Source organism: Sitodiplosis mosellana, unplaced genomic scaffold (genome assembly GCF_009176505.1).
Source record: "Sitodiplosis mosellana isolate CC-2019 unplaced genomic scaffold, AAFC_SMos_1.0 Smas_scaffold_5, whole genome shotgun sequence".
Classification (NCBI taxonomy): Eukaryota; Metazoa; Arthropoda; class Insecta; order Diptera; family Cecidomyiidae; genus Sitodiplosis; species Sitodiplosis mosellana.
The window spans coordinates 3365572-3376101 of record NW_022595248.1 but is presented as its reverse complement, the minus strand read 5'-3'; the positions used below and the strand labels follow the sequence as shown (position 1 = coordinate 3376101).

The window sequence follows — 10530 nt, the reverse complement described above, 5'->3', positions numbered from 1 at the left end:
AGACACATTGATAGTAATCTAATTTGTGTTTGAGAGAGTCAATGTGTGACGTGCCATTGGGAAAACTGGTAGTAATTCAATCCGTGATCATACACTCGCACACACACGGGTCTAAATGGTGTGTTGAATTGGTCTTTTCGAACATGATGGTTCTGTGATCGCGCATTTAAACGAAACAGAGGGAAACACACACACACACACACACACACACACAACAAATACACACATTTCTTCATGTGACAACACAACTCTATTAATAAAATGTTAACGATTTAATATCTACTTTGGCACTTTGGCTCAAAAAGCGATAAATTTGTAAATTAATAACGTTTCAGGTGTCCGGTTGGTGTATATCTTTCGACTGTTATTGCGGATTCTTTTCATTTCCATTCTTTTGGAACATGATTCAGTTTGTTCAGGTTTCGGGCTTTGGAACACCACTTGCGTCCGCTTGTGTGTTTTTTCCACAATTTTTTTTTTCTTTCTTTCTTGTCACCTTTCTGTTTGTGTTGTGTTTTTTTTTCTCTCCAGACTCCAAGCTTCACAACAACGATCTCTTCGTCGACAACGACGGAAAAGAAAAGAACGAGCGACCAAAACAATTTGATATTTTTATTCGTAGTGCTTCGATTTTGGTCGAGCACAACATCGATAATTCGTGCTGGTAAACACATCAAAACATTTGCGAGTGCTTTGCATACAAAAAGAATTTATAATCTTGTTGCTTTGTAACATAATACGGATAAAATGTGGGCATGCGTGCCTGTCCGATCTCTGTGATGTTTTTTTTTTTTGTATCTGTTGGTCTTCGTTGTTGTCCAGTATCGTTCTAAAAATATCCGTTTGTCCGTATCAGGTGTGTCGTCGTGATGGAACGAATGAGCATATTAAATTGCACATACACACACACACACACATTTCACTCCTTCGATTTGTTTTTTTCTTCACTTGGCAATCCTATTCACTATTTTTTCTCTTGTTGGTTGTTGTTTTTTTCGTGTGTCCATGGATGAAATCCTTCCATCGAATCGGCTGGGTGCGCTCGCGCGCGCATCGCAATTACAATCGATGCGATTTCAATTTTGTTAGTGTGTACACAATTAGATTGAATAAACGATAGACATTGTAGCTTATAAAGTATGCAGAATATAATTTTGCTCGGTTTGTCCGTTCGTTCGTTTGTGCGCAACCGAGAAAAAAAAAACCAAAACCTGTTCGAGTGTGTCATAAAAGCAACAAACATGCGATATTCGATATGGACGTGTCTATTAATGTTCAATTCATAATCGACGCTTTTAAAATATCGTCGGCGTTCCAAATGATCATTCCCTTGTCCCAATCCGCACTTTCAGTCTCGCACTCCAACTGAATGCCTCATTGGCTCTTCTCCACTGCGTGCTTGTTGTGCAAAACTAATGATATGTGTGGTGTGCGTGGATTTGGCGATGCGTCGCAATGGTAATGCACATTGGCATCATCACACTTGTGATATGAGGCATCCTTTATTGAACAATATTGACCATGTTTTGTACGCTGTTATCCATGCGTTCACATAAACAACTAAATGCGAGAGAGAAAAAAATCAAAATATATAAAAATCCATTTCATTTTATGGATTCGCATTATCTCAATATAATTTTCAATTTCAATTTTAGTCGAGAGTGTGAGCATTTTTTTTTCGTTCATTCTGCATTCATTTGCGTTTTTTTTTTCTCCACCAATTTTACGATGCTTGCCGAGGGAGTGGCACATTTGAAACACACTCCGATGATGCGATTTACTTTGTTTAATTTTATTAATGAAAAAAAAAACGAAGCAGGCGACATTATTCAGATAAAAACTCCCCTCGACGAAACGAAAATTCGGCATTAATGCAATTCCATTTTATTTTTTCTTAATGCGCGAACGGATTTCTGTTCGTTGTTGCCACCGCCGCAGCTCTTGTTAGTTTATGATGTGTTGTTGGTCCGATAAAAGTCTGCAAACAAGAATTCAATTAAGGCATGACATTTTATGAGCGACACAAGCGTAGAAATGGTTGGAGTTCTTTGATTGGTCGCATTACTTTGTGTAGCTCACGTCATCGCCCGATGCTCGAGTTGGTTTTGAATTCCACAGATGAAAAAGCAGAAGAAAAAAAAAATTAAGCAATTTTCAAAATAATTTTCAAGTTTCGAACAAAGTTTATCACTTAATCTGTTGATGCCCCTCGCAGCGACCCAAAAAAGATATCTGATAACGTGTCGATTCAGACAAAAAAGAAGTGAATTTTCAAGAGCGAGAGGAGCAACAACAACAACAACAACAGAAATACCATCATTTTTATACTTGATTTATATCAAGACGGATATTCTTTATGTATACACAATCGAAATGCCTTATATAAATCCATAAGTAGGTTGTGACTATTCAACACATGTACAGCATTTGTTGTGGCATGCATTGTGTGTGCGCAAATGCGCGCGCTCGCTCCAGCTTATGAATGCGGCCAAACCCAAAATAGACAGATAAATCGTGGCCTATTAACGGTGGATGAAATGCAACAAGAAATTGTTTTCTTTTTCCGACGAAAACAACGAAAATTATATGCATTTCGGGTGATTATAATTGCTTGTGTATCTATGGGCGAATGATCATTTTGAATCACATTTGCATCGAATGTGTGTAGGTTGCGTGGAATTTTTTCACCAGCCCAGCGCGCGCACACAAAAATAATCACTTGAAATCTGGAATGAGAAGAAAAAAACCAAACCACATGCAAAAATCGAAGCGAAAACAAAAGAAAAACAGTCGAACAAACGAAATTCAAAATGCAAAGATGAACATATGCACTAGAACCCATTTCCCACATGTTGCAATCGCCTCTCTAGTTGCGGTGAATGCGCGCGCACACGCTCGCTCTCGTGAACTTGCTAATATTTATTGTTGCAAACTGTATCCATTTTTATTTTCTTCATTTGCTTGTTGTTGTTGTTCTTTTTTCGTTTGATGATTTTTGATCCCGTAACAATTTTTCCAATTCCACAAGGAAATAAATAAGCCAGCAATTATACGGCATGCACTCTCTATCTCTATTCAGCCTACCACCACTGGTGCACGTTTCGTTTGCGGTGCAATTTGTTGGAATTGAAAATGCTGAACGCAAAATCCACTGAGAGGCATCAAATCGAAAGCATACGAATAGTGCACGAGCAGAAAAGAACACAGCCAATGAGCCGAGCCAGCGTGAGTGAGAGAAAGAGAAAAAGAGAGAGAGAGAGAGAGAGCCTAGCCAGAGAATTGACTTGGATGTCCCGGAGATATAATTCCAGCAAAAAACCGAAATAATCATAAATAAAACTATTTTATAGTTGAGAGGCTGACTGAGAGAGAGCCAAAACGCGCGCGTTTTGTTTGGAAAAAGTAGCAAAACCGTACACGTCCATAGAACCGAATCAATGTGATACTTGTTCAACTGATTTTTCATTTAAATGGGTTAGTACAGTTATTATATTCGAGACGGAATACACACGGCGAGAGGCGAAGAATGAGAGAAATGTAACCGCACCACAATGATTGCACTCCAACTCTCGCTCGCAATCCGCAAGAGAGATCGTTATAGCACATACTGCATATCGCCCAATACCAACAATTGTTTCTGTTCTGTTTCGGTTTTTCTCTCTCTCTCTCTCTCTCTCGATCTGGAAATGGGTTTTTCTATTTCAATCTTGTTACTTTCTAATTTTATAATGTCGATTGTCTGTTTAGCGCGGCGCGGCCCGACATGAAATGCATCAAAGTGATATTTTATTGGCAAATTACGTGCTTCTTATGTGCGCGCACATTGCAAGTGCCACAATTCAATCTGTTTCCATTTTTTCTTTCTTCTCCTGCATATCTCTTTCACGATTGCCGAAAATGACCTCATAGAACAACATTCACTCACAGAAGAGAAAAGAAAAGCATAGCGCTTATGTTCAATAAAATAAACATCGATCGTAGTTTTTTCGTGTTTATAAAATGGTTCACACAATAAAATTCAATATCAATGTTTATCAAATCGAGAGAATAGAATCAAACCGTATTTTGAATGTACATTTGAGACTTGGCTCACGGCATAGATGCTTAATAATTTCGATGTATTTAAATGCCGTGGCCGTGTCATTAAAAGCAGAGTCATGTGAACAAACAAATGGTTCCCATTGAATTTTGGCCGTTGTCGAAATCAACGAAATAAAAATCGATTTTGCTTCGATTTTTTATGACTTTCTTGAGACTATCACCATTAGTTAAGTGCAGCTTAACTCAGTTTAACTCATTTCTAGTCACAAAATACCATTAATAAAGCAAAGACATAATAAAATACAAATATTAAGATGAAGCACGAGAGACAGAGTCGGAAAAAAAACAAAAACAATTTGCTATTTTCACTCGAGAAAACAATAAAAGCGAAAAAAGGCATTATTTCGACGGCATTTTACATACGATCGATTTTATTGATTTCGAATCGCTCACCGCAGATTTTCGAAGTTGATTTCGGTTGTTTTTTTTTGGCTTTTTTATTCGTTGATAGCGCACGTTGTTGTCTGCATGGCTTTTGGTTTAACATAAATTCCGTGACAAAGCATGCGGTGCATTTTTCGCACGCCTCAAAATATCATATCTACTCATAATGGACGACATTTTCTTTATTGCCATCGTCGGTTCTTTCCACCACGGTTCAGTTCAGGTTCGATCTTTTGTTCTGCGTTGTTTTCTTCTTCTTTTTCAAAATATGATTAGAAAACATTTGCCACTATCTGTTTCATTCCATCACAAAATTCATAGGGCAAAGTTATTTTTATTGGTCGCGCTCGAAATAGGTAAACAAAGTGCGGCACGGAAACAGATCGATTGACCTGAACAACGGGGCTTCATGAAACGACAACGACATCGTTGCCGCCGACGTTCTGTTGGCCGAAGACTAAGTGAGATTCATGTGTGCCGCACTCTTCGCATCATGGAGCAGGCAGTCTATTCCGATGTGGTGATGCTTGCTGTTTACAGCATTGAACTTCAAAATCTCACTGGAAAACCGAAATACATAAACCTCGAGCCAACTGTTTCGCGTTTCTTTTTATTTGCTTTGCATTGCGCATTTAAATGAACTGAAAAACAGCGGCATAAACAGTGTGTGTGTGCGCGCGCGCTCAAACAATTTCACTGTAATTTCGCATTGCACAGCATCTCTATAGTTCTCTCCTCCTCTCGAAGCTTTTTCCGTCTTGCTGTTGTTGTTGTTGAAAATGCCGGCGCGAATATCAGCGAACTATATCTCTATCTGGATTTCTGATTAGTGTGTGTCGGCTCCGGTATATTCATATTGTGTTAGCTTATCGAATCACATATGTGCTCGCGGATGCAGAAGAGCGCAGTCGCGCGCGCGCACTCACCTTTTCGTTCATGCAAAACGGCAAACGGCCGTGCTTATTTGATTTCGCATGTGCGAGAGTCACTTTTTCCATGCGCCCGTCTGTGCGCGCTCACACAAACACACCAAAAGTGGGGGCACCGCTTAAATGTTTACGTTCGTTTAGGCATTTATTCGGATGGTTTGTAATTTTATTGCATAATATTTTTACAACGAGCATTTGAGATTACGAATATATAACCTTAACATTGATTGTTTTCCTGGTCATAAAAATAAACAATAATACTCGGCTCGTTGGTCGTTGTCGTCTAACGGACAGCAACAATGAACAACAAACAACACGTCACCGTGGATATCTAGAAGAAATACTAAAAAAAAAACATACGAGTTATACAAATCAAATACGAGAGAGAGAGAGAGAGTCCAAATAATATTTCGCTATTCCAAAAACGGTCACGGCCCACGATACACACACACAGTCCCCTTGTACAGTTCCAACAATTACAATGCAATCATAGAAAAACCATTAAATCGGCACACAGAAGAAACAGAAACAAAAACACATCAGGAAATTCATTGCATTTCAAATCACCTTAATTCACATTATACCCGTGTGTGTGTTGCACTTTTCCAACGGCACATATCCACAACAACAATAACAACAACAACCGCGTACACATTCATTTTACTTGATTGCCCATTTCTATGCAAAACAAATACAAATTTTTACACATTTCACTACATTAATTTTATGGATTTTCAGCTCTCACTCAAGCTCTCTGTCTCGCTTCCGCTCCCATCGCTCTCAATCGCTTCCATGCATTCTCACTCGTGGCTGCCAATATGCAATAAATGACAATCATTTTCGAATAACTCACTTTATTATTCTTATTATCATAATATTTATTGCGTTTAGTGGCAAACTATTTGACCTAACTAAGATTGGTGGAAAGAGAGACGGTGAAAAGAAGAAGCTGAAACGAGTAAAAATAAATAGAAATTCCGAAAACGAATAAAATAAATCAAACGGTGATAAAGAAATTCAGCTTCCATGAACCTTGAACCATCAAAAACTGGCTCCATACATCGTCGGCCACACATTTTTTCCCCTATTTTTTTCTGTATGCGTCGGCGATGCTTTTAGAGCTGAAAGTCTTTTGTGTTGAAATTTTGGGCAGTGTGAATCAGAATCAATTTTTTTCTGAGGCAGAATAATTTGTTTTATTGTCTTGGGCATTTGCAATTTGAATTCAAATTGATTGTTCTTAAGAACAATCGATCAGAAAAAAAACAACATTGAAATCCTTGTAAACACAGTAGATTGGACTGAGCTGCAAACAAAGACATCAAACGCGACATTTGTAAATCATACGTGCGAAAAAGTACAGGAAAAGCGCTAAAAATCCTTTGAAAATGCAAATAATAGAATAAAAATACAGAGATCTAAAGCAAAAACATTGGTTTCAACACAAAGAAGATAGTATCGCATTGAGCAAAAGAGACCGAGTTCAAATCGAAATTTTCATTCGAATCTGATTTAACATCGTTCCGTTCCGTTCCATTCGCATTATTACCTTATGTGAATGTGAAGCGGAAAAGTGTTCTTTGAAGCGGGCACAACTTTTGTGGGAAGTTTGTCAATGGAAGAGTCGTTAAAAGGAGAATGCTGTCTGGTTGTGAGTGTGTGTGTGTGTGTTTGCGCGCGCGCGATCAAAAAAAGTGCATCAGCGCGATCAGAGCACAGTGTGTGCGCACGTTTCAAATGTGCGGCAATGAAATTCTTTTTCAGTTCGTATAAAACATGGAGGACATTGAATCTGGATGGGCTGAATGGCTCAGTATGTGGTATAGGAATAAATAGTTTTTATTGTTCCAGTGTTTACTTTTAACACCTTGGGATCGGTGCGGTTGTAGTGAGCAATCTGTCTCAAAATGCGCAAAAAACCCGAAAAAAAACACACACACATAGCACAACACACGCTCGTCCGTTCGATCGTTCATTCGACACTCATCTCGAAGAAAGAATCGAACCGAAAGCGGGAAAGATAAATATGATAAAGGTATATATGCAAACGAGATACTGACGAACGCCACGAAATAAAACGGAATGAAAGAAGAAGAAAAAAAAAACACGCACAAAATAAATTGAGAAGAGAGTAGTTTAGTATCAGCAGGATATCTAAAACGTTGGACGAAAGAAGAGAAGAAAAAAAAAGTTTCCTGTCTCGTTTTGCTTTCGTCCACTTCATGGTTTTCACGTCCTCTCTCGCTCACACTACTCTCGTGTTGGTGGCGAGCAACCGAGCAAAGGAGCCCTTTTCAATATTTGTTTTCCTTTTGGCCGTGCACACGCGTGTGCAAGTCGGTGCTGTGCACAAGCACATACATTTTTTGAAAGAAAAAATCAATTGAAATATCTCGGCGAATGATATGAAAAAAAAGAAGTCGGCTAGGAATTTTTAACACTTAGTTCCATTGAAAACGTAAACCATTGAATTCCTCTTGCAGATGCCTTCAAATGAATCTGCAACGATGCTGTTGGCTTTTTTTTTCTTCTTTCTTTCTCTTTGTGTTTTCCTCCTTCTCTCTTTCTCTCGCTCGCGCACCTCTCATCCGAGCTGTGATATTAAATTGTTAACAAATTCAACTGGTTTATCAAGAAGTGAATGACACATTCGCGCGCACATATTCTCTACCATTTATATTTGTAATGGATCACTTACACTTGTTAGAATAATCACACACAGCAGCTCATATTCAACGCTCGATTGCTCTCCCTTTTTCTCGAGAACTTTGAACATGGCATAAAAACACTTGGAAAACAACACCATTTCTTATGTGCATGTCGACTGTCATCTTATCACATCGAGTTACGGCATTTCGCTAAATGCCTAATACAAATATTAAAACGCTGTCACTGATCCTCGTTCAGCTAGTTCGATGACTAAACTACTCACAGAGTGTGAGCGTACGCGCGCGCAAATTGTGCATTTTTCACGTATTTTTACTAACGCTTCACTCAACGAATCAAGTCAAGAGGAAGAAGGAAACAAAGAGCAACCAACGCGCTTAAACACTGCTCCAGCTTAAACACGAGTAGTTCTCATTATATTAAATAAATTCTAATCCTTCAACATGCAGATTTTAATTGCTGAAAATCACGTCCCGCATTTGGTCAAATGCAGACATGCGTTTCAGCTAGAGCTTCGTTTTGTTTGCGCATTTCATTTGTACGTTGCTTGTTAATGGGGCCATTTTTTATCTTTTTAAACGCGTGTACTTACACGCTATATGCTCACATGTTCTTTACTTGACGAATCGAAAATATGACTTCATGAAATTATTGCACTATAACGCGCATCATTGAGAACATATATGCCTTTTTCTACCGTCTTCTCTTTTACGCTTTTCGGTTGCTCGTTGCTGCTTTGGACTCAAAACGCTTTTTTTATGTTGCGTGTGAGAATCAGCATCGGTCTGTCAGTTCGACCATAATGCGATCTTTGGTTTGAGATTTCGCTGTGTTTGCATTTCGAATGCTTTGCATTCCATTCCACATACGATTCTCGGTTATGCAAACAAGACGGTTTCGAACAGCGATATGTCATAAATCACCGTTTCTCTCTTGCGACTCCAATTCTTTTTGAGGAATTATGTGTTTTGATTTTGGTGATTTGATCGAGTTTTGATAAGTATTTTCTGAATTCGGAGTTTAGTCAAATTTTAATCAATTTTCATCATGTTTCGGTTAAGTGTGGTCGCAATTTTGGTCGACGAAAAAGTAATAAAAATAGATAAAGTTCTTGGATTGTCGCCGCGAATATCGGTCAATCGCCCACATCCAGTCAACCTCCAAACAAAACAAAAAAAGAAGATAAAGGCACCTAGCTAAAGAAAAAAGTCTCTCTCCAATTTCAACATTTTCCGTTTCTAAAGTTGTTTTTTAATAGTTCAATAAATTGTATCGATGGATGCAAATTGGCAATCAGAATGGGAATCGAAATCGATTTTCGAAACACGCGTAGATCGTATCGATCGGTGGTCAAATAAACGATGAATCAGCAATTGGAAATCTGGTGTCTTTTCAATACACACACTCATATATATATATTTTGTTTGTGATGCATGTGGCGGCTACTTTCGTTCGGGGTATCTTGAGCTCTTGCCATCCCACGCTACAACTGTCACATACCTTGAGAACGTGCATGCGAATGCATTCGGTTTATTCGGACGGTTAGTCGGTCGGTCGTATTTGCATTTAAGCGTCGACGCTGTCAAAGAAATAAATTGCATCGAAACGTTTCGAAAAACAAATTGCTATCGCAGGAACAAAATGACCAAAAAAAAAGAAGTTTTTTTCTTCTGTTGCGCGCATACTACGTGGATATATTTATTGTTGGACGAAGGAAGAAAAAAAAAGTACGAACTAACCAAAAAGGAAAAATCAATTGAACGCATCTAATTGATTCACGGGCATTTTTCATTTATTTATTTATTTATATTTGTGTTTGCTGTCTGGAAATCACTTGGAAGTTGAGTATAGAAAAGAAAATGAGCACTATGTGTGTGACGGTATGTGTGTGTGTGTGTGCTTGTTAATGGTAACACTGTTCTGCACATGCAAAGTAATCACAGTTCAAGCAATGCGATAATAAATCGTTTTAATTTTTGTAATATTGTGTTAATATATCAAAATCAAATGTTCGATTGCAAGAGCTCACAACAGAGAGACAGCAGAAAAAAGGGAGAAACGGAGAAAAAAGAACGAGTGGTGAATTGAGTTGCGCGTTGAGAGAAGGAAAAAAGGTAGAGACAGATACACACACACACACACACAGCGAGAGAGAGAGAGAGAGTGAGAGGGAGAGAAAGAGAGGGAGAGAAATAGCGTTGCTTTATTACTTGTCTGGACAATTTACGGGCTCAAATCGAAAGCCCATCACACACCGAGAAAAAAATCCTTGATCGTAAAACGCACGAAAAATCGAATCGCTTTTGTGTTCGAACACGTATCGAACTGAAAGGTAAAAACGACAACACACACATGAACGAAGGCAAGAAAAAAATTATGCCAGAGAACCAGATTGAAATGAAATATCTGGTGTGGAAGGAAATTTTTTTTCGTTCAAAGAGCAAAAAAA

At 38.4% G+C, this 10530-nt stretch overlaps 1 protein-coding gene across 1 annotated transcript in view; it reads left to right on the top strand.

Moving 5' to 3' along the window:
* The window catches only part of LOC129567123 (cadherin-related tumor suppressor), a 155770-nt gene that overhangs the window by 111781 nt on the left and 33459 nt on the right, over window positions 1–10530 (top strand). The window lies entirely within an intron of this gene.